Below are 22,260 nucleotides of genomic sequence, written 5' to 3'. Positions count from 1 at the left end.
TGAAATCTAATTTTCTCCAATTTTTTAAATATCCATATTTTTTATTATTAAGAGAATATCATGAATTCTAAATATAAACAAGCGATTAAACCTCGACAAACCGACAACAAACCATGATCATGATCTAGCACTCTAGCAACCTATAAGACTTAGTGAAATACAACTGTCTCTAGCAAGCAAATCAATTCGATAAGACTTAATATCACTAAATACGACATCACTACACTAGCATCAATATCACAAGTCAATCGGAAAAATCGTCTCAGGGATCATGTCATAATGCAAATGCATGAAACTAAATGAACAACATATCATAAAACTACCAAAAATAAAAAAAAAACTACATGACAAAATAGGCAAACTATATGTACTAAACTATCATGAATATGCAACTAAAATATGACTCACACAAAACATATTCCTTCCACTACTACCCCCAAACTTAAAGTATTCACTGTCCTCAGTGAAGGTAATAACAAGGAATTCAGGCATACCTACTGCGAATTAGAATTATCACCCTCAACGGGTGGAGTGTCAGGTGTGTCCGGAGGCGGATACATGGAGTCCTCACCAAATACTGGCCACTGGATGCCAACACCGGTGGCTCTAAATGCAGTCCCAAGTGCCTGGGTGAGATCATGTGCAAACCGACTATGGATGTCGTGCATCACATCCATCCTCCTCTCTAGACGCCTATACTGCGTCAAACTCAAACCAGCTCCAACATCTTCTCCTGCTGCTTCCTGTTGCTGCTTCCTGCTGCTGCTACTACGATGAACCAGCCTCCTCTCCTAACTGAGCCCTCCAAGATGCTCGACGGGCATGCTGAGAACCTCCCGCAGTAGCCTGATCTATGGGCACACCACCTGGCAGATGATTATATGAATACCCAAGCCCCTTAGGATTGGGATTCCCTCCATACCACTCCTACATGCTTAACAGTGTAGAACTGTCAATAGGAGCACTGGGAAGCTGAAGCTGCTCATGTGCGGGCCAATGAACACCAACTGCCACGCACAACGTCGTCACCACGGACGCATAAGGAATAGCACCTGTAGTACCTCCTCTCAAGAATCTCAGAATCCCCTGATATATCACCATCCCCAAATCAATGTAATCACCCTGAAGAATCCCCCATAGCAGAAGAGCACGCTCCACAGTAATCTCAGGCACATGCGAAGATGGCATGATGTTAGCATAAATAAAGAAGTTCCAAGCCCGTGCAAACCTATTCATGCACGACGCAGGGAACGTTGAGTAATAGTAGTGCCCCTCTTGAACTTCCAATGAGTTTCCGGCACACACAAAGTTGCAATGATCAGATCCAAGTTGAACTCCTCGGGAGTCTTATCGTTGCAAGTGTCCTGACCTACCTTCCTCGCGGGCTGCTCAATCACCGTCCTGATAGCCTCTGCAGTATACTCCACAGTCTTCCCTCGAACCACCGTGAAGCCATTCTTCTCCGCCTTAGCATTAGCATAAAACTCCCACACAACACTCATGGGCACAGCAGCGGGAGCCTCACAGAAAGGAACCCAACCCATCTCAAGAGTCATCTCCAACAGCTTACCATCCTTCCGTGATAGCAGAAAACCTCTCTCCTTAGCAATAGGCTTCGAGAGAAGCCTCGTGTACTCCTCTTCAGCCTCAGGAGTAAAAACTTGGCCTCATACGACCTGTAGATGAAGAATCGGTGGTGTTGCTGCTAACTTGCGTTCTTTGCATCTTCGGTGCCATTGGGATAGAATGAGAGAGAATAAAAGTTAAGGAATAGAAGTGGGAATTGATTGTGGGAATCGTGGGAATAATGGATTTGATTGGGAGAGGGAAATTTGGGATGTGGAAGAGTAAATTTTGGTTTGAAATTGATTTTATAAAAAAAATCCCGAAATTCCCTTTAAAACTGCTATTTAATAATTTTATTTCGAACAGGGACCGGGCGCGGCCACACGCTTGGACAGCGCGGGCGCGCTCACTCTCTGGAAAACTGGCGCGGCCGGGCGCGCTAGATCAGCACGGGCGCGCTAGATCAGCGCGGGCACGCTTACATTCTGGAAAAATAGCGCAGCCGCGTGCTAGATCAGTGCGGGCGCGCTTGGTCACTAGAGTTGGCCCTGAATTTTTTTCTTTTTCTGATTTTTTTGTGTTTTTCTTCTTTCTTCTTGCTTCCTCTAGCTACTAATGTACAACAAACTTGGGTTGCCTCCCAAGAAGCGCTTCTTTTACATCGCTAGCTCGACATAGAACCTTGAGCTCAAATGGACAATAGAACGACACTAACTACCTCGCGATTTATGGTGTCACCATAGTAATGCTTCAACCTCTGACCATTTACTTTGAATGCTTGGCCTAGATCATTCTCAAAAATTTCCACCGCTCCATGTGGAAATATAGTTTTGATTATGAAGGGCCCTAACCACCTTGACTTTAACTTCCCAGGAAAAAGACGGAGATGGGAGTTGAACAAAAGAATTTTTTGCCCTAGCACAAACGATTTGAGCAATAGACCTCGATCATGCCACTTCTTGACTTTCTCCTTATACAATTTATTGTTCTCATAAGCTTGAAGTCGAAACTCGTGGAGTTCATTCAAATGAAGCATCCTCTTCTTTCCAGCCGCATCTAAGTCAAGATTCAATTTCTTCAAAGCCCAATAAGCCTTATGCTCGAGCTCCACAGGCAAATGACACCCCTTACCATAGACTAATTGAATCGATGACTTTCCCAATAAAGTCTTATATGCTGTTCTATATGCTCAAACAGCTTCATCAAGCTTCAAAGACCAATCTTTCCTTGATGGACACACTACTTTCTATAAAATGCACTTGATCTCTCTGTTAGACACCTCAGCTTGACCATTTGTCTGAGGATGATAAGCCGTGGCAATGCGATGATTCACATTATACCTTTGCATCATAGCAGAGAACTTGCGATTGCAAAAATGCGACCCCTCATCACTGATTATGACTCTTGGAGTTCTAAACTTGTGAATATTTGCTTGTGCAGAAAATTAAGCACCACTTTCGCATCGTTCATTGGCAATGCCTTAACTTCAACCCATTTCGACACATAATCAACCGCCAACATAATATACTAATTGTTACAAGATGAGATAAATGGCCCCATGAAGTCAATTCCCCAAACATCGAAAACCTCAACCTCTAGAAGAACATTAAGAGGCATCTCATCCCTCTTAGACATATTACCCACACGTTGACATCGATCACATTTCAAAATGAACTGGTGAGCATCTTTAAACAAGGTCGGCCAAAAGAAACCTGCTTGAAGAATACGAGCTGCTGTCTTTTCTCCACCATAATGTCCTCCATAAGCTGTTGAGTGGCAATCTCGCAAGATCCCCCCATTTCGCTGTAAGGAAGACATCTCCTGATGATTTGGTCAGCTCCTTGTCGAAAAAGAAACGGCTCATCCCACATATACCACTTCACTTCATGTAGAAACTTCTTTATTTGAGCATAAGATAAGTCGGGAGGCATGATATTACTTACAAGGTAGTTCACAATGTCTGCAAACCACAATTTTTCTTCTTGCACTCCAAACAGCTGCTCATCGGGAAAAGTCTAATTTATCAATGTCTTATCCAATGAAGTAGCAATAGGATTCTCTAAACGTGAGAGATGATCAGTGACTTGATTTTCAGTTCCCTTTCTATCCTTGATCTCTAGTTCAAATTCTTGAAGCAAAAGAACCCATCTAATCAATCTAGGCTTTGAGTCCTTCTTTGAGATGAGATATCGAATTGTAGCGTGATCAGTGAACACTGTCACCTTAGTCCCAAGTAGATAAGATCGAAATTTCTCAAAACCATAGACAATAGCCAAAAGTTATTTCTCTGTAGTAGTATAATTCAGCTGAGCACCATTTAGGGTCTTACTAGAATAATAGACCACATGAAATATATTGTTCTTCCTCTGCCCAAGAACTGCTCCAACTGCATAGTCACTTGCATCGCACATCATCTCAAAAGTTTCATTCCAATCAGGTGCCGTTATGATCGGTGTCATGATTAAACTTTTCTTTAATGTCTCAAAAGCTTCAAGGCACTCATCATCAAACTTGAAAGGAACATCTTTCTCTAGAAAACTGCACAATGGCTTTGAAATCTTAGAGAAGTCTTTGATAAAACACCTATAGAAACCCGTATGACCAAGAAAACTGTGAATTCCTTTAACAGAGATAGGCGGAGGAAGATTCTCAATGACCCCCACCTTGGCTTTGTCCACCTCAAGACCCTTACTAGAAACCTTGTGCCCGAGAATAATGCCCTATCGCACCATAAAGTGACATTTCTCCCAATTGAGAACCAGATTGGTCTCAACACACCTCTTGAGAACGTGTCCAAGATTTTGTAAGCATTCATCAAAAGAATCCCCAAATACAGAGAAGTCGTCCATGAACACCTCCACATTCTGGCCTACCATATCAGAAAAATGGCCATCATACACCTCTAAAATGTTGTTGGTGCTCCACACAGACCAAAAGAAACTCGTCTGAAGGTGAAAGTACCAAATGGAAAAGTGAAAGTAGTCTTTTCCTAATCTTCTGGAGTGATACAAATCTAATTGTACCCCGAATAACCATCCAAAAGACAGTAGTACTCATGACCGGCCAATCTGTCAAGCATCTGATCAATGAAGGGCAAAGGGAAGTGGTCCTTCCTAGTGGCCTTGTTGAGCTTCCTATAGTCCATGCAAACTCTCCACCTCGTGTCTGTTCGTGTAGGAATAAGTTCATTCTTCTCATTTGCTACCACATTAATACCATCTTTCTTTAGCACACATTGAACCGGGCTCACCCATGAACTGTCAGAAATAGGGTAGATGATCCCTGCATCTAGCCACTTAAGAATTTCCTTCTTCACTACTTCCTTCATGATTGGATTAAGTCGTCTTTGCTACTCGACCGTAGGCTTGCTACCTTTCTCTAGCAGAATTTTATGCGTGTAATAAGAAGGGTTGATTCCCTTGATATTCTCTATAGTCCAGCCAATTGCTGATTTGAACTCTCTCAGAATCCTCATAAGCTTTTCCTCGTCACTACCTGAAAGGTCAGATGCAATAATAGGCAGAGTAGATGCATCACCCAAAAATGCATACCTCAAATGCTCAGGTAAAGGCTTAAGCTCAAGAGTGGGAGCTTCCTCAATAGATGGCTTGAGGCGTTCAGGTGCTTTGTTCAATTTCTCAATTCCAAGAGATTCAAAAGGCATATCAATCTTCCTCTTCTAAGGAGAAGCATTCAGATATTGTAATTGTTCTTTACCTTCGTCATCTTCACTATCTGAATTTCCCAATAAGTCTTTTTCTAAGGCATCGGACCTTAGGAATTGATCAAGTTTTGAAGTAACCACGAAATCGACCAACTCCACCTTTAAGCACTCCTCATTTTCTGTAGGAAATTTTATAGCATTAAACATATTAAAAGTTACATCCTGATCCAACACTCGCATTGTGAGCTCACCCTTCTGTACATCTATCAAGGTTCGGCCAATTGCTAAGAAAGGTCTTTCCAAGATTATGGGAATCTTCTTATCCTTCTCGAAATCAAGAATTACGAAATCAGCAAGGAAGATGAGTTTATCAACCTTGACCAAGACATCCTCCACAATACCTCGTGGATATGTAATAGAACGGTCGACCAACTATAAGGTCATATAATTCAGTTTTGAATCATGTAAGTCCAACTGCTTGAAGATTGACATGGGCATCAGATTGATGCTAGCTCCCAAGTCACATAAGCATCTGTCAAAAGACACTTTTCCGATAGTACACGAAATAGTGAAGCTTCCTGGATCCTTAAGCTTCGGGGGTAATTTCTGTTACAGCACAACACTGCATTCCTCCGTGATAGCAACAATCTCTAAATCATCTAGCTTCACTATCCGAGAGAGAATACCTTTCATAAACTTTGCATAACTAGGCATCTGCTCAAGAGCCTCAGCGAAAGGTATGTTAATATGAAGTTTCTTGAACACCTTCAGAAACTTTTTAAATTACTTGTCCAGCTTTTTCTTCTGCAACCGCTTAGGAAAAGGCGGTGGAGGATAGTGGTCAACGGTAGTCTTTCTTGGTTCCACTTCCACTTTCTGCTGCTCTACTTCTTTCTCAGCCCCAGCTTCTTCAGTCAATACTTGAGTTTGTTCGGCATTCGCAACCTTTCCAAACCTCAAAGTGATTGCCTTTACCTGCTCCTTAGCTTCCCTCTATCCTGGCACTTCAGTGTCACTAGGTAGTGTACCAGACTGACGATTTAGTAAGCCATTGGCAATTTTCCCAATTTGATTTTCCAAGGTCTTGATAAAAACAACTTGACTCTTGCACATAGGCTTCAACTCCTCCAATTCAGATTTTTCATTAGCTTGTTGCAGCTGTAGTTGTTGTCTTGGTGCATATTGCGGTTGCTGAAAACCAGGGGGTTGTACTGCTTAGCTGGATACTGCTGATAAGGCTGTTGAACCGCATTCTGAGCGTTGCTCCAACTGAAATTAGGATGATTGCGGTTGTTGGGATGATAAGTGGCTGGCATAGGTTGCTGCGAACGCTGAAAGTTGCTCACGAACTGAGCTGATTCATTAGAAATCGTGCACTGATCAGTCTCATGGGCACCAGCACAAAGCTCAGAGATACTAGTGATTTGATTAACTCCATAATTAGCCAAAGTGTCCACCTTCATCGTCAAAACCTTAAGTTGGGCAGCTATAGCAGTTGCTGCATCAAACTTCAGAATTTTTGCTACCTTTCCCTGAGTTAGTCTCTGGGAAGGATTCTGGTACTCATTAACATCCATCAGTTCAATAAGTTCATAAGCTTCATCGTAGCTCTTAGCCCCTAAGTTCATAAGTTCATAAGTTCATAAGTTATTTTTGTTTTGTATTTAAATTCCTAAAAAAGTTAAACTTTCCGGTATGTAATTTCTAACTTGTATTATTGAAGAATATTGGCGAATTTGTGTTATATTATTCGAAAATTTGATTAAATTTAAGTATTGTATTTTATTTAAAGCTTTCAAACTTTTAAACTGTAAACCGTAGTGAACCGTACCGCACCACACCGCATTTTCGTGGTGTGGTTTATGCTGTTTTTGAGGGTACACGGTGCAAGTGCGGTTTGAGGAAAAAACCTCACCGCCCGCACCGTGCTCACCCCTAGCCTATTGGCATACACTAGACAAATTGTTGTTATAATATTATGCCTCGGTATATGTAAAACTTATAATTTATGACATTAATGTAGGTCCATTTTATTGCAATACGTTATATTATAACAAACAATTATCATGAAATATCTCAAAAAATAAATTTTGAATAAAATAAAACTCTCCAAGTCTACCTAAATGGGCAGTGAGGGCCGTATCTGTCATAATCGATATTCTATTTATCTTTTAATTGATATATATGTGTATATTAAGGGAGTTAAATAAAAATTTGTGAATATGTGTTTGTGTGATTAGAACTATGCTAAATATTTGTGTGATATTATTTGGAAATTTTAGAAAATAAGAAAGGCATTATTTGCTATTTATGAAGGTTATAAAATGCATTTTATTATCCAAGAAAAATCATTTTGAAAATTATTTTTATTAATAAATTTAGAAATTGATCTTATTAAATTCCTAAAATTCTAAACTATTTTATAATGTCACTCTTGTAATTTATAAATTTATGGTTTTATTTATAACATGTATTCTTTGTATTTAATTAGATTAATAATTATGTAATTACCTAATTGCCCTTGCATGCATTTTTACCCTTAATACAAAGTGAGGACATTCATGTCATTATCCACTCCACTAACTTTTTTCTACCTGATCAAATGACCACTATAGCCTTGCATGCATGTTGTGCTAGTTAACAGAGAAGGTTAAGAAAGTAATTATCCACTCCACTACCCATTACATAACAAATGAAATGATCAAACATGTGATCATTTTTCCACTTGCACACTCCACCCTCACTCTATTTTCCTCGTCTCTCTCTCCCTCTCTCGCCCGAAACACATACACACACTCTTCTTCTTTTTCATCTCCAAATACCAAGAATTCTAGTGTAATTTCACTCTCTCAATCTTGTTAAACCCATTCCATACATATTTGTGTAGAGATTTACATGCTTGTTAAATAGTTCGATGTTGCATGTAAGAGGTAAGTACAAAACTCAATTGAAAGACCTTAGTTATTATGAACTTAAGGTCCAAACTAAGAGTTAAATTAGAAAAAGGGTTTTGAAGGGAAAGACATGGGACTTTCACTCACATGCCAGTGCCATTCCTCCCTCTTCCATTCAGCATTGACTCAAAAGGAGCCGAATGGAGTGGTTGTTTGTATCCTTATTTCCTCTTGGTTGCTATGTGCTTAAATCATTATTTTTGGAGATATTACCTTAGTTTTAACATTTTCTTGTTATATATTTCTATAAATATTATCATGATAAGGTTGCATGTTAGTTTTATAAAATAAAATGTAAGTGCTAGTAAGATATCTTTGAGTATAAGTCAAGATCATAGTTGCATGCCATGATTTGTGAGATTTTGAGCTTTGAATTGATTTGCATGTGATGATAAGTGTTTTATTATGACAATGTATAGTATGTACAGTGGTTTAATAAGTATATTCAGTTGGTATTGCGTTTGCATGTTGTTATATATATTCCTTTTGTGCATATGTACTCGAAAATATGATTTAAGTGTTAGTCTTGCTATTTTATTTATATAATTTGGTCATGGTGCATTAGGATATGAATGATCTCCACCACGTGTTAGCGGGTTAGATGAGAGTATTATGATAGTAATTATGCTTGGTTAAAGATTGGGTTCATGGTTTATAAGTGGGAGTTAAGGTGGAAGGGTTAGTATAAGGTTTATCTTTTTCCAGAAATTTGCACTAGTTTGTAGGAGAGTTTTTAATGGACATTTGTTGGGAATTTGGAATCCCAAGCCATCAGAAGTTGGAACTTGACCTATAGTTGATCCCAGAAGCTTTAAACGTAATAAATCAACCCATTTAGTTAGGTGCTCAAGTTAAATCATGACTTCTAGTCAGAACAGAGACAGTTTGAGTGAGGAGCACTTTTAAGCTTAGAAAGTGATGTCATTGGTAGGCCCTCATTAGGCCTTGTTTAGAATTGATACTAGGGAGTTTTTGGGAGGTTTTGCAAGCCATAGTTCGAAGGTTTAGAGTTAAAACCAAGAGCATAAAGTGAGTTCAAAACAGGGCGGTTTGAGTGTCACTAGGAAAGGGGAGATCCATCTTTGAGAGTAGGACCAAGGAGGCCTAGGTTGGGCCTTGGTGTTATTCCAAGTGCACAAGTTAGATTTAGGACATGAAATTCCATTGTAGCAGTTTGATTGTCAAAATTTTAGTGGAACGGGAGTCATTGTCACTTAGCACCATTCGATATCACCTAAGAGTTGCACTCAGGAACACTTTGTCTTTGTACTTAGATTTTGTATTCTTAGAGGTGAGGCCTGAGTTGACCATTGAGTCTGCTTGTTAGTAAGAGGTCAGTAGAAGGTTAGACCATAGGTGTAGCTAAGTGAAATGGGGTTTGGCTGGTAAAGGGACTTCAAATTTGGGGAGCTAGTTAGGTTACACTAGACTAGTTAAGCACTTCGACTTATTTGTGTTGGTTGAGTGAGATCATTCAATACTCAATAGTGCACCATTATATCAATGTTGTATATTATGTGATTAAATGTGTTATGTGATCCTAAATGATTTTTTGGATCACAATAAGTGATTAGTAGAGAGTCGAATGTGTAGATAGTGTTAGTCGCTACACACGCGCTAATAATACACACAAGTATACAAATTCGCAAGTAGTATAGAATCTTTTCTATTTCATTCCCATAGAGACTGGATTTGGTTAACTAATTAATTAATGCGCTTAACCAACAATGTATGGTTATCATTCAATGCTAAGATGATAACAAATTGAGGTTGTTTATAACTAAGAATTAAACTAACAATTATAACTAAGAGGATAAAATTGACTGAATTAATATATATGACAAACATGGGATTCTAACTTCATAAAATACTTCATTCAATAGCATTTATGTTCTCAACCTTAGCATGCAATGGTGATGACACTAATCAGACAACACGAAATTGATAAATGCCAACTTTCGTTGCACGGATACCATACTACCAGACATCCACAAAAGAGATAGAAGCTGAATAGATACCAATTATATTGAGACCCTATATGTCTATAGAATTTGACAACATAACCGTTTAAACACTAGTTATCTATCTCGATTACATAGGGCAAGTAAGATGGTTAAAATTAACCACACATCATGCATAACAAATACATGAACCTATGCTAGCATGGCAAATTCTAAATCCTTAAATTCAATTTCGCTTCATTAAGAATTAACACACTATCTTATAAGTTCGCGATGCTCATAAGATGAATACGCACAACCAATACTAGGTTATCATAGAATCACCATATACTAAGGCATCGAAATAAATCAACCAAAGAAATCCATAAATAAATCCGCTAGAACCCCATGATAACGATTAGCCTATAATCGGACTCATCATCAACGTGGGTTCCGATGAAAACATGGTATAATAAACGTAGTCTTTATAACGAATAAATAAAACCAAGTACAAAACAAGATTAAGGTTCACAAATAAGAAAACTAGCATCCAAGTTACAACTTAGAACAAAGATTCACAAGTAAAAACAAGATCTTCTTCGTCTTCGTTGAATCGTGCTAACACGGACTTCTTATAGCTCTCCTTGATATGTCTCTGGCTTGATATCTTACTAAAAATGACCTAGAGTTATTTATATAGCATCCCTAATCAGCAGAGAAGTCTTCACATTCAAATTAGAATAGAATTAGAATTCTGCACCCCGAACTGGCGCGACCGCGCGATTGATCAGCGCGGGCGCGCTGGCTTTCTGAACTTCGGCGCGGGCGCGTGCTTGATCTTCTTCGTCTTCACGAGCTTTATTCCTTAGACACCAATCTAACACCATATTAGCATCAAATCAATGCTAATTCACCTGATTCTCAGATTAATGCGTGAAATGCAAAAACACTTGGAAAACACATTAAAACACTTAACAACTTGAGTACAAACACATCAATTCAAAGCTTATTAGAGCATTATAAAGTGTCATAAATGTCACTCAACAGATAGGCCTAAGTGCCGATATGATTGAATTTTCTAACTAGGATGGAGATTTTGTGAGAGTGTATCTTGATGAGGTCTAATATTTTGTGTAGGCTCAGGAGAAGATAGTAAGCTTGCCGTCAAAGTCGAGTAGTGCTCCCGGTTGCTTCCACGATCAAGACGAGAGTTAGTCCAGCCTTCTTAAAGCAAGTGTTTTACCCTTGTCAATTCTATATGTGGCAAGTGTTTTACCCTTGTCAATTCTAAAAGTTGCAAGTGTTTTACCCTTGTCAATTATATATGTTGCAAGTGTTTTTACCCTCACTTATCGTTCTAGTGATGTTTTCCTCAATTATATATTGCAAGTGTACCGAACTACTCTTTGAATCATGATATCATGCTTGTATAATGATTATTAATATTATTGTCACCATAACATATCGTTACAAATACTCTAATTTTAGATTGAGATATTGCAAATGTTTTGCATGCTTACGGTTATTGGGCTTGCTTTAAGTCTGTTTATGCGCTTATAAAAATCATACCCTTATAAACTATAAAACCTCATTTGCTATGATAGTGTAATCTCCCTTGATTAACTGCCATTCGTTTTACTCCTATACCTCCGAGTTACCAACTCTTTACATAAGTCCTTACAATCATATCCAATCTTTGTCACTAGATATATCCCATATATAACCCTCTAATCTGAGATCTCTATCTTGTGGAATAACTTTATGATTCTTTTTCAATACTTTCTTCCCCGGTTGTCAAACCGTTGCTGACCATCTTTGAAAACCCTACTAATGAGTAGTCAAATCATTCTGATAAGAGTTTCATCACTCAAATCCTTGATTGATGATTTAAGCCCCCTTTTGTTTAGATCTTTGTAAAGTTCTCCTTGGCATCAGTTTAAAAAAAAAGATAATTGCTCTTTAAAATAAAAGAATGTTTTCATGAGATTGGTGAATTGGACTAAGACGCAAGTCCCATTCTGATAGGGATAAATAAATCCAGATTACATAATTAAATATTACAGTAATTATAAATGGTTTGGGCTGCAAGGCCCAATAAGAAGATGTATGACATTCAGACCAAAACGGTCAACACATTGATCAGGCCTGATGGACCAGATCAGGCCTGATGGAACAAAGTGGCCCAAAAACCCTGAATATTAATTAATTTCGTAATTAATTAATAAGGGAAAAATCAGCTATTGAGAAGAGTCCCGATAAGGATATAAATCCTTGCAGATTATCCTCAGAGGGACCTAAAAGGATAATGAATCAGTTTCCTACTACTTAGGACTCCGAAGTCCATTCTAATTATGAGACTTGCCCACCAGGTCTCCTATACCAAGTCCAATTCAAGGACCATCAGCATCTATATAAGGGGTCTCACCCCCACCAATCAGAACTACATTTTTTGGCTTGATTCTCTAATTCACAGAGATACGTAGGCATCTCGTAAAGGCAGAGTTAATCTATGAAACACGAGAGCAGCCATTAAAAGCCTTGAGCTCCCGAACCTTAGCAATAAATACAACAAATAATAACCTTTGTTTTTTATACATAACATTTGGCGCCGTCTGTGGGAAGCACAACAATAACCATGGCGAGAACACGGAGAACAGTTAGAGCCCTAGGAGGAGAAACACCAACAGGGACAACCTGATTGATCTCTTCAACTATGGAGGTGCCTCCTCACTCAACCTATGCAACCACGCAAGGAGAAGCCTAGGTAGGGGCAACTGAACTTCAGCCACAAGGGACGATCCCCTCGGCTACTCAAGGTACGAATCCTCAAGTTCAACAAATACATACACCTGTGAGTTCTCGACCCGTCGGGTACGAATATTCAACTGTTGTTACTACTAACCCCCCTTATGGGATGCCCCTTTACCCCGAGGTTGGAGGAAGCGGACATGCTGGGCGGAGTGAAGCACGAGGGAGATCGCCCCCATACATACGAGGTTTGGCTCCTATTCCCGAGGATCAGGAATTTTCTGGTCCTTGCACTGAGAGAGACTCCGAATCTTTGGATGATGAAGTAGCCCCAAGAAGGAGACGTGCTGGAAAAGAGCCTATGGCTGAAGGTAGCCAACGCCCTCAAAGTACCCAAGGGACGAATCCCCAAGAAGTGCAGGAAAGAATCAGGGCTCACGAGGCTGAGATTCAAAGGCTGAAGCACGACCTGGAGGCGCACCAGACCACCACACCCCCAACACCTCCTAGGGGGAGAAATCCTCCTCCCATCATAGACCTGGATGGTCCAGTGCAGAGAAGGGTTATTGTCCCAAGGGCTGATCCAAGCAATCTTCTTCCCCTTGGAGATCCTACTGATCCTACTCCACCCTTCACTGAAAATATATTGAATGCCCATATCTCAAGGAAGTTCAAGATGCCAACTATAAAAGCTTATGATGGTACAGGAGATCCCGCTAATCATGTTAGAACATTTTCTAATGCACTGCTGTTACAGCCCGTGAATGATGCTATTAAGTGTCGGGCCTTTCCTGAAACCCTGTCGGGTATGGCTCAAAGGTGGTATAGTCGCTTGCCCCCAAATTCTATTGGGTCGTTCAGAGAATTAAGTCAGGCTTTTATTAAGCAATTCATCAGTGGGAGAGTTCATGAGAAAAGTTCAGCATCTCTTATGAGCATTGTGCAGGGAACAAAGGAATCCTTGAGAGATTACCAGAATCGTTTCACAAAGGAGGCTTTAAAAGTCCCAGACCTGGATGATAAGGTAGCCATGATAGCACTGCAACAAGGAACTAGGGATGAGTTTTTTAAGATGTCCTTGGCCAAACGTCCCCCCGAAAGCATGTTGCAGCTCCAGGACAGGGCAGGGAAGTATATATCAAGGTTGAAGAAAGCATGAGGAAGACCGTAATAAATAATGAGCTCACTGGAGGCAAGAAGCGAAAAACTGATCTGGAGTATATTGCTAAGGATAAGTATCCTCGAACCGAGCAAAACTCTGATTCAACCCCCAAGAAGGGAGGACCTGGGCAATAGTTCACTGAATACGCTAAGCTGAATGCTCCTAGAAGCCAGATCTTGATGGAGATCGAGAAAGATAGAGATATTCGTTGGCCTAAGCCCTTGAAGGCTGATCCTGCCAAGCTAGATAAAAGCAAGTATTGCAGATTTCACAAAGATGTTGGTCATGACATCGATGAGTGTAGGAAACTGAAAGATGAAATTGAGTTCCTCATTCAGAAAGGAAGATTGAACAAATATACAGGAGGAGGGGATAGAAGCAACAACGTGAGAAGGAACTTTGATGACCGAAGGAGAGATCAAGAAGATCAGGGGCGAAATCCCCAATCTAGGGGACCGGTGATAAATACAATCTTCAGAGGACCGCGCCCCCAAGGGCCTGTGATCAACACAATTTTTGGAGGACCAACTGCTGCTGGGTCATCCAAGAACTCCAGGAAAGCATATGCTCGAGAAGTTATGCATATTGTTGGGGAAGCCCCAAAGAGGGCCAGGACAGGAGTAACAATGTCTTTTGATGATTCTGATATGGAGGGTGTGAAATTTCCCCATGACGACCCGTTTGTCATAACCTCGATAATAGGGAACAACCCGGTAAGAAGGGTCCTTGTGGATAATGGTGCTTCAGTGGATATTTTTCTCCATGACACCTTTTTAAGGATGGGATATAATGACTCTCAATTGACCCCAACCGATATGCCGATATATGGATTCGCGGGAGTGGAATGCCCCGTAGAAGGAATAATCAAGTTGCCAACAACCATAGGACAGGAACCAAGGCAAGCAACTCAAATGTTGGACTTTGTGGTGGTAAAGGCTAGTTCGACCTACACCTCTATCATGGGAAGAACAGGGATACACGCCTTTAAAGCAGTCCCTTCTTCTTATCATTCAGTTATGAAGTTTCCGACTCGAGATGGGATTGGAGAAGAAAGAGGAGATCAAAAATGGCTAGAAGTTGTTATGTGGCCTCTTTGAGGGCAGATGGAGTTGGGGGGCAGGTTCTTCCTATTGAAGATCTGGATGTCTGAGAAAATGATGAGAAAAGGGGAAAGCCAGCAGAAGACTTGGTTTCAATTCTTTTGGCCCCCGAAGACCCTGGGAAGGAGACTTTTATTGGAGCAACGCTCGAGGAACCTTTTAGAGGGAAGTTGGTGAAATTTTTGCAAGAAAATAGTGATGTTTTTGTATGGTCAGCGGCTGATATGCCATGCATAGACCCGGAATTGATTACTCACAAGCTGAATGTGGACCTAAATCAGAAGACGGAAAAACAAAAGAAAAGAAGTTTTACTCCAGAAAGGCAAGAAGCTATAAAACAGGAAGTGGAGAAGCTCTTGGAGGCTGGTTTCATTGAGGAGATTCAATTTCCAGAGTGGTTAGCAAACCCTGTAATGGTGAAGAAGGCTAATAAAAAATGGAGGATGTGTGTGGACTTCACTGATCTAAATGATGCCTGTCCTAAGGACTGTTTTCCGTTACCAAGGATCGATACCTTGATAGATGCCACTGCTGGGCATGAAATGCTGAGCTTTATGGATGGATTTAGTGGATACAATCAGATCAAGATGCACAAGGACGACATCCCAAAGGTATGATTCATCACTGACTTTGGTGTTTATTGTTATCTTGTTATGGCATTTGGTCTCAAGAATGCAGGAGCCACCTATCAAAGGTTGGTAAATAAAATTTTAAGGATCTTATTGGCAAGACTATGGAAGTCTATGTTGATGACATGTTAGTCAAGAGTCTAGTAAAGACTGATTATATAGCCCATTTGAGGGAAGCTTTTGAGGTCCTGAGGTACCACAAGATGATGTTAAATCCTACAAAGTGTGCTTTCAGAGTAGGGTCTGGAAATTTTTTGGGATTAATGGTCTCCAAGAGAGGGATCGAGGCTAACCCCGATAAAAATAAGGCAATCCTGGACATGGAACCACCAAAAACTATCAAGGATGTTCAGAAGCTCGTAAGAAGGGTTGCTGCTTTGGGACGGTTCATCTCTAAGTCAGGAGACAAGTGCCTATCATTCTTTAAGTCACTAAAAAATATTAAGGACTTTGTATGGAGTGAGGAAAACCAGAAGGCTTTCAAAGAATTAAAGAAATACATGGTGCAGGCCCCGTTGTTGGCCAAGCTAGTTTTGAATGAAGTTTTATTCTTGTACTTGGCTGTTTCAGAGAGTGCCTTGAGCACTGTATTGGTTAAGGAGGAACTGAAAGTCCAGAAACCCGTATACTACGTCAGTAAAATTCTGTATGGTGTTGAGTTAAATTATTCAACTATTGAGAAATTTGCTCTATCCTTGGTAATGGCTTCGAGAAAGCTGCGTCCTTACTTTCAGGCTCATCAGATTGAGGTGCTAACGAATCAGCCCCTGAGAAATATCATTCACAGTCCCAAGGCAAGTGGGAGATTGATCAAGTGGGCAATAGAGCTGGGAGAGTTCGATCTCGAGTATAAGCCACGAACGGCAATAAAAGCCCAGGCACTAGCTGACTTCGTGGTGGAATGTACCATACCCAACCAAGAAGTCAGGGGGTAGGAAGATACCATACCTCAAGACAAGGAAGTCGATAATGAGGACAAAGAGAAGGATGATAAGGAGAAAGAATACTGGGTTCTCTATTTTGATGGAGCATCAAAAACGAATTCAAGTGGAGCAGGTTTGGTTTTACACAGCCCTGATGAGTTCTTAATTGAGTATGCCATGAAGTTAAACTTCCCAACCACAAACAATGAGGCAGAATATGAAGCTCTGATAGCTGGTCTTGGCTTAGCAGGGACACTTAGAGTCAAGAACTTAAAAGTCTATGGAGACTCGAAGCTGGTCGTATCTGTAACGCCCCCAAATCCGGGGTCAGAAGATTTGGTCGTCACTGTGAAACCTCAGTCGAAATCAACCTGTTTAATCAATAAATAAATGCCAGTGGAAGATATTTATCACTTATGACCCCAAACTACTCCAAGATCTTTTAAGGTTACAGTTCTAGAAACAAGAATTCCAAATTCCACAAATAAATTTTTCACTTTCTTTTAAAACTCTTTTCAATAAATTCCAACTCACAATTAAACCCACTAGTATAACTTCGAAATGAAGTATACTAGGCCCAAATAAAATACAAAACTATAATATAATATAATATAATATAATATAAATAACTTTACACAATAAAACTTACACTAGATCGCAAACCCTGGATCAACCACCTTCCAAAAGCTTCTTCTTTGCTTCCTTGAATTACGGAGCTAAACAGCACGAGCTAATCCTCACTGGAGGTTAAATTTAAAAACAGGCAAGTATGAGCGGAAGAAATGCTCAGCAAGATTATTATAGCATATATAGGGTCTTTTGATATAAAACCGATATCTGCATTAGAGCAGAACATTTAAAATCATAATTGCTGAATTATAAACCCTTTTTGATATTTTCAAGCGAAAGGCTTCAGCAATACTTTGAATCTTGACGAGAATAAAACTCGTAAAACAGTGTTTACGGAAATATCGTAAACCACAATAACATGAAACAATGATTATGGATTGAATCATAAACTTTACTCAAACCGAACTCTTGAAATTAATACTTATTTTGCTGTCATATCAAATTAGATATTAACACGAACTTTGATGCTCACAACATTCCATACTGAAGTCAACATCAATCATCTATACTAATACCACCTTTGATATTTAACAACAACGTAAGTATCAGCAAAAATAAGAAACTGAATCAAAACCACAATTCACTTTAATCCAAAACAGAATCAGTATTTTTAATCCAAAACAGAATCAGTACTTTTAATCCAAAACAGAATCAGTTGATAAATCATTTATGCTATGATTATCAAAACAATAAATAATTTTTGATATCTATTTAGATTGGAACCAATTATGCACTATGCTGTTCCTGATGATCAGTCACGAAACAACACCGGTATCCCGCAGCCATACCGTAAATATAGGTACTACCCGTATCCCGAAGACATACGGTACCTATAGGGCGCCAAGAAAAGGCATAACAAGCCTTGTAAGATATTACACTTCCGTATTACACTTCTGTATAATAGCTCACGCTGGACCGGTGCCTCGGCCTCTTACGCTACCAGTAACCATCAAACCTCAAAACCTTTTATTGAAAAAGGGGTCATAATATTCGACACCCGAAATAATTTTAGTCCCCCAATTCTTGGGTAGGAATATTCACAACCAAATCACTTTTCTAAAATCCAAAACATTTGTAAGTCCGATAATTGGATAAGTAAAATCACTTGACTATTCTGAACATAGAATAGCAGAGGGTACTTGTGTAAACAGAATTATTTAATTTAGCGATATGTAAAACATTTATCTATTCCGAACAGAGAATAGGGAAAACAATACTTGCATAATATAATTCGAAATAAACGTCACTTGAATGATAAGTGAAGTCAGGGGTACTTGCATAATATGAATCGAAATAAACGTCACTTGAATGATAAGTGAGGTTAGTGTACTTGCCTTTGGGTTTTTAGCAGTTAGTCACACTCGCAGAGACGCATCTATTCGGACATTCTGTCTTAAAACATCACCGTCCTTCTTTTCAACACCTTACTGATATGCTGCTCCTCCGATTGCTAGAAGCCAGATACCCAATACCATTCCATCTCATTCCTTATCCAACGTCTTGTCCCGATCAACTCGAGAGATCCGCATCTATAATTAAAAGATATAACTTTAATCGTCTAAACGATAACCACTCGACGAACTACGCGTTAAAAGCCTATCGTCTACCCATGCGATAGCCCACACATAATTATATCAGCCAAACACAGGAATCTTGACCCACATATGCACATAATTCACATAGCACGTAAGCACATAATCCACGTATCACATAATTCATATCACATATGACTCAGTTCGTCTAAAGGTTCGACTCGATACGTTTAAAACTGAAATCAGATCAAAAATGTGATTTATATATCAATAATTGACTCAGAATAACTTGTAAAACAAGCGACCTTTCGAAACAAAATGATTTGGGTCTCGAAAGTATTTTTATTGAAAGCAGAATATTTTTCTGAGTCTGTACGCGTTCGTTTCGTATTAAACGGACGAACGGTTTATTTATTATGAATTTTTGAACATTTTTCGGAATAAAAACGATCTCCAAATCATTTAATAAATAAATAATAAGGCTCGAACACTCGAAAATAATTTTATAAAAATTATCGAGCCTGGAAAATAATTTAAAATAATATTTTAAAGCTCGAAACTATTTTTCGGAATTTTTAAATCAAAAGTAAATAATTAAATCTAATTAAATAATCAATTAAAATTAATTAATAACTAATTAAATTAATTAATCAATTAATATTTAAATTAATCGACTAACTAAATAATTAATTATCAACTAAAATCAATTAATTAATCAATTAAGATTTATTGTAGAATAAAAATAATTTTCAGAAAATATATAATGAATTTTGAAATTAGAAAAATGAATTTTGAAATAAATTTTAAAAAGAAAATGCACAAACAGAATTATGAGTTGGGGTTTGGGAATTTTAAGATCAAAGGGTGGCTGTGGGGGTAGGGGATGACCGGAAAACCCGGCTGGAGCTCGCCGGAATATGGGAAGCAACCCAGAAACCGGTCGAGTTCGCCAGTTCCGGCCAAAACCCGGCCACACCCCGAACTCCTCCGTTTAACTCCCAAAACCCACCATTTGCCATCGGTTTTTATCCTAAACGATTCTAAATCATCCCAGCAATTCAATTATCATTACCATATCAACAAACAACCCCAACTATCGATTTTCCGGCGAAAAAATGAACTGATTCCGGCGAACTAATCGACAATTTTCATTTACTAACGAAACTCAATGAAATCGGTATCAAAATAAAGCTAAGACGATTTGTAACCTAACCATATGATCATATACCATCACATATTCAAGGATAATCAGCAAAATTAATTCAAAAATCGTTTCAAAACCGAATCTCGGTTTACCACTTCCTGAACTAAAACGATTCAAATAAGTGCATAATTTGATCCTCCTAATCATGGCAAAGCTGTTAACATCATTAAAAACATTCAAAACAATCCATAAATCAAATCCCCAATTTTTGACCAAGAACCCTAAAATCGAATTTTGAAAATTACTAATCGTTTGAATGATTTGATGGCTTAAACAGGAAGAACATGAAAATATGAACATTTTGGTTACTCATACTTCAAATTCTGAAGTCTGCATCACCCTCAAATTTGGGTTTAATTCTCAGAAATCTTCAAGAACACCAAGAACACATATTCAAAGAATTTTCAGAAAATTAAACCTCAATTTCTATATGATACTGAACTCTATTTTTGAAGTATAATATATCAAATCGACCAGAAAAACATACTCTACAACATGGAATCATCAAATCACATCAACAACATCAAGAACAAAAATTCGTAATTTAATTATCAAATAATTCGAATATAATTAAATAAATAAGAAAATTACTGTGATTTCTGGAAGGAAACTGATGATTGATTCAGAAAGAAGATTTCGAGAGCTTCGTTTTGATATGCTGCAGGTCCGAATCGGAGTTCGATAACGCCTTCGTTCGTGTGTTTGATTCTCGGGAACGTATCGGTTTTCTCGGGTTTTTCTCTGTATTTACGGTGTTTTAACTGGTTGCAAATGAAAAATGGAATAAACGAAATAAGAAATAGGTTATTTATATTTATGGAATATTGGATCTTTCTGGATCGTTTTGGATCGTTTTGGATCATTAAATTAGTTGCTTAGCCGCTAAGTAACTGCAATAACGATCCGATTTGATATCAAAATTGGATAATTATCCAAACCGGGCTTTTTATAAAATACTTTATACGAAAATAATGTAATAATATCCCGTCTTTTGAAAATACGGGTTTCGTTGGTTCACCGAAATGATTATCGTATCGAAAAACTTGCGCCGGGCCGCGCACGGGTCAAACCGTAATCCGAATCGAAAAAGTCAAAACACGGAAAATGTCCGGAATTACCAGATTAGGTTAGGAAGGAGTTTTCGGAAGAGTTTCGGGTTGTAAAAACGCAAAAACGGTTGAAGTCGGATGATTCCCGGCTTTATAAAATAATTTTGGTAATTATTCAGAAAATAATTAATAATTCATAAATTAATATAAAATCATCTAACAGTCCAAAAATTACCAGAAAAATATCACAATTATCTATATTTTATTCTGGACATATAATAATTCAAATACTCAAATAATGTCACATCTAAACACCCAAACATCAATTCCACTTATCAGATAATTCACCAAAATTCACCTAAAATCACATAAATAATTTCAAATAATTATAATAATAATATCTGAAAATATGGGATATTACAGTATCTCAGGTGAAGGGAGAGTTTGAGGCAAGGGATGAGACGATGGCTAAATATATGCGTCTATTAAGGGTTGTGATGACCCAATTTAATGAATTCCATGTTGAGCACATTCCAAGGGAGGAAAATGCTAAGGCAGATGCGTTGTCAAAGTTTGCTTCGTCTGAAATGGAAGAAAGTTCTGGAAGTGTATACTATCGCGTTCTGAAAACACGGAGCATTGATATTAAGCTTGTGGCTCCTATAGGCCTGAGGACGTCATGGATTGATCCCATTAAGGCTCACATTTAAACCGGCTGGTTACCTAATGATGCTACTGAAGCACGAAAATTGGTTGTTCGAGCACTTAGATACTCTTTAATAGATGGAATTCTGTATAAGAGATCTTTCGTGGTTCCCTACTTAAGATGTCTCAGGCCTGATGAGGCTCGCTTGGCTCTTGAAGAAGTACATGAAGGCATATGTGGGCAACACTTGGGGGACAGGGCCTTGGCTCATAAGATAACTCGTTTAGGCTTCTATTGGCCAGAAATGATGGCTGATGCCAAAGAATATGTGAAAAAATGTGACCGTTGTCAGAAGCACGCACCAGTTGTTAGACAACCCCCCAAGATGCTGACCTCTATCAACTCGCCCATCCCCTTTGCTATGTGGGGGATGGAAATATTAGGGCCTTTCCCCATGGCCACGGCACAAAGGAAGTTTCTGATTGTTGCCATTGATTATTTCACCAAGTGGAT

Source organism: Apium graveolens, chromosome 6, assembly GCF_009905375.1.
Source record: "Apium graveolens cultivar Ventura chromosome 6, ASM990537v1, whole genome shotgun sequence".
Taxonomy (NCBI): Eukaryota; Viridiplantae; Streptophyta; class Magnoliopsida; order Apiales; family Apiaceae; genus Apium; species Apium graveolens.
The sequence above is the reverse complement of the archived record's forward strand: the minus strand, read 5'-3'. Positions refer to the sequence as shown.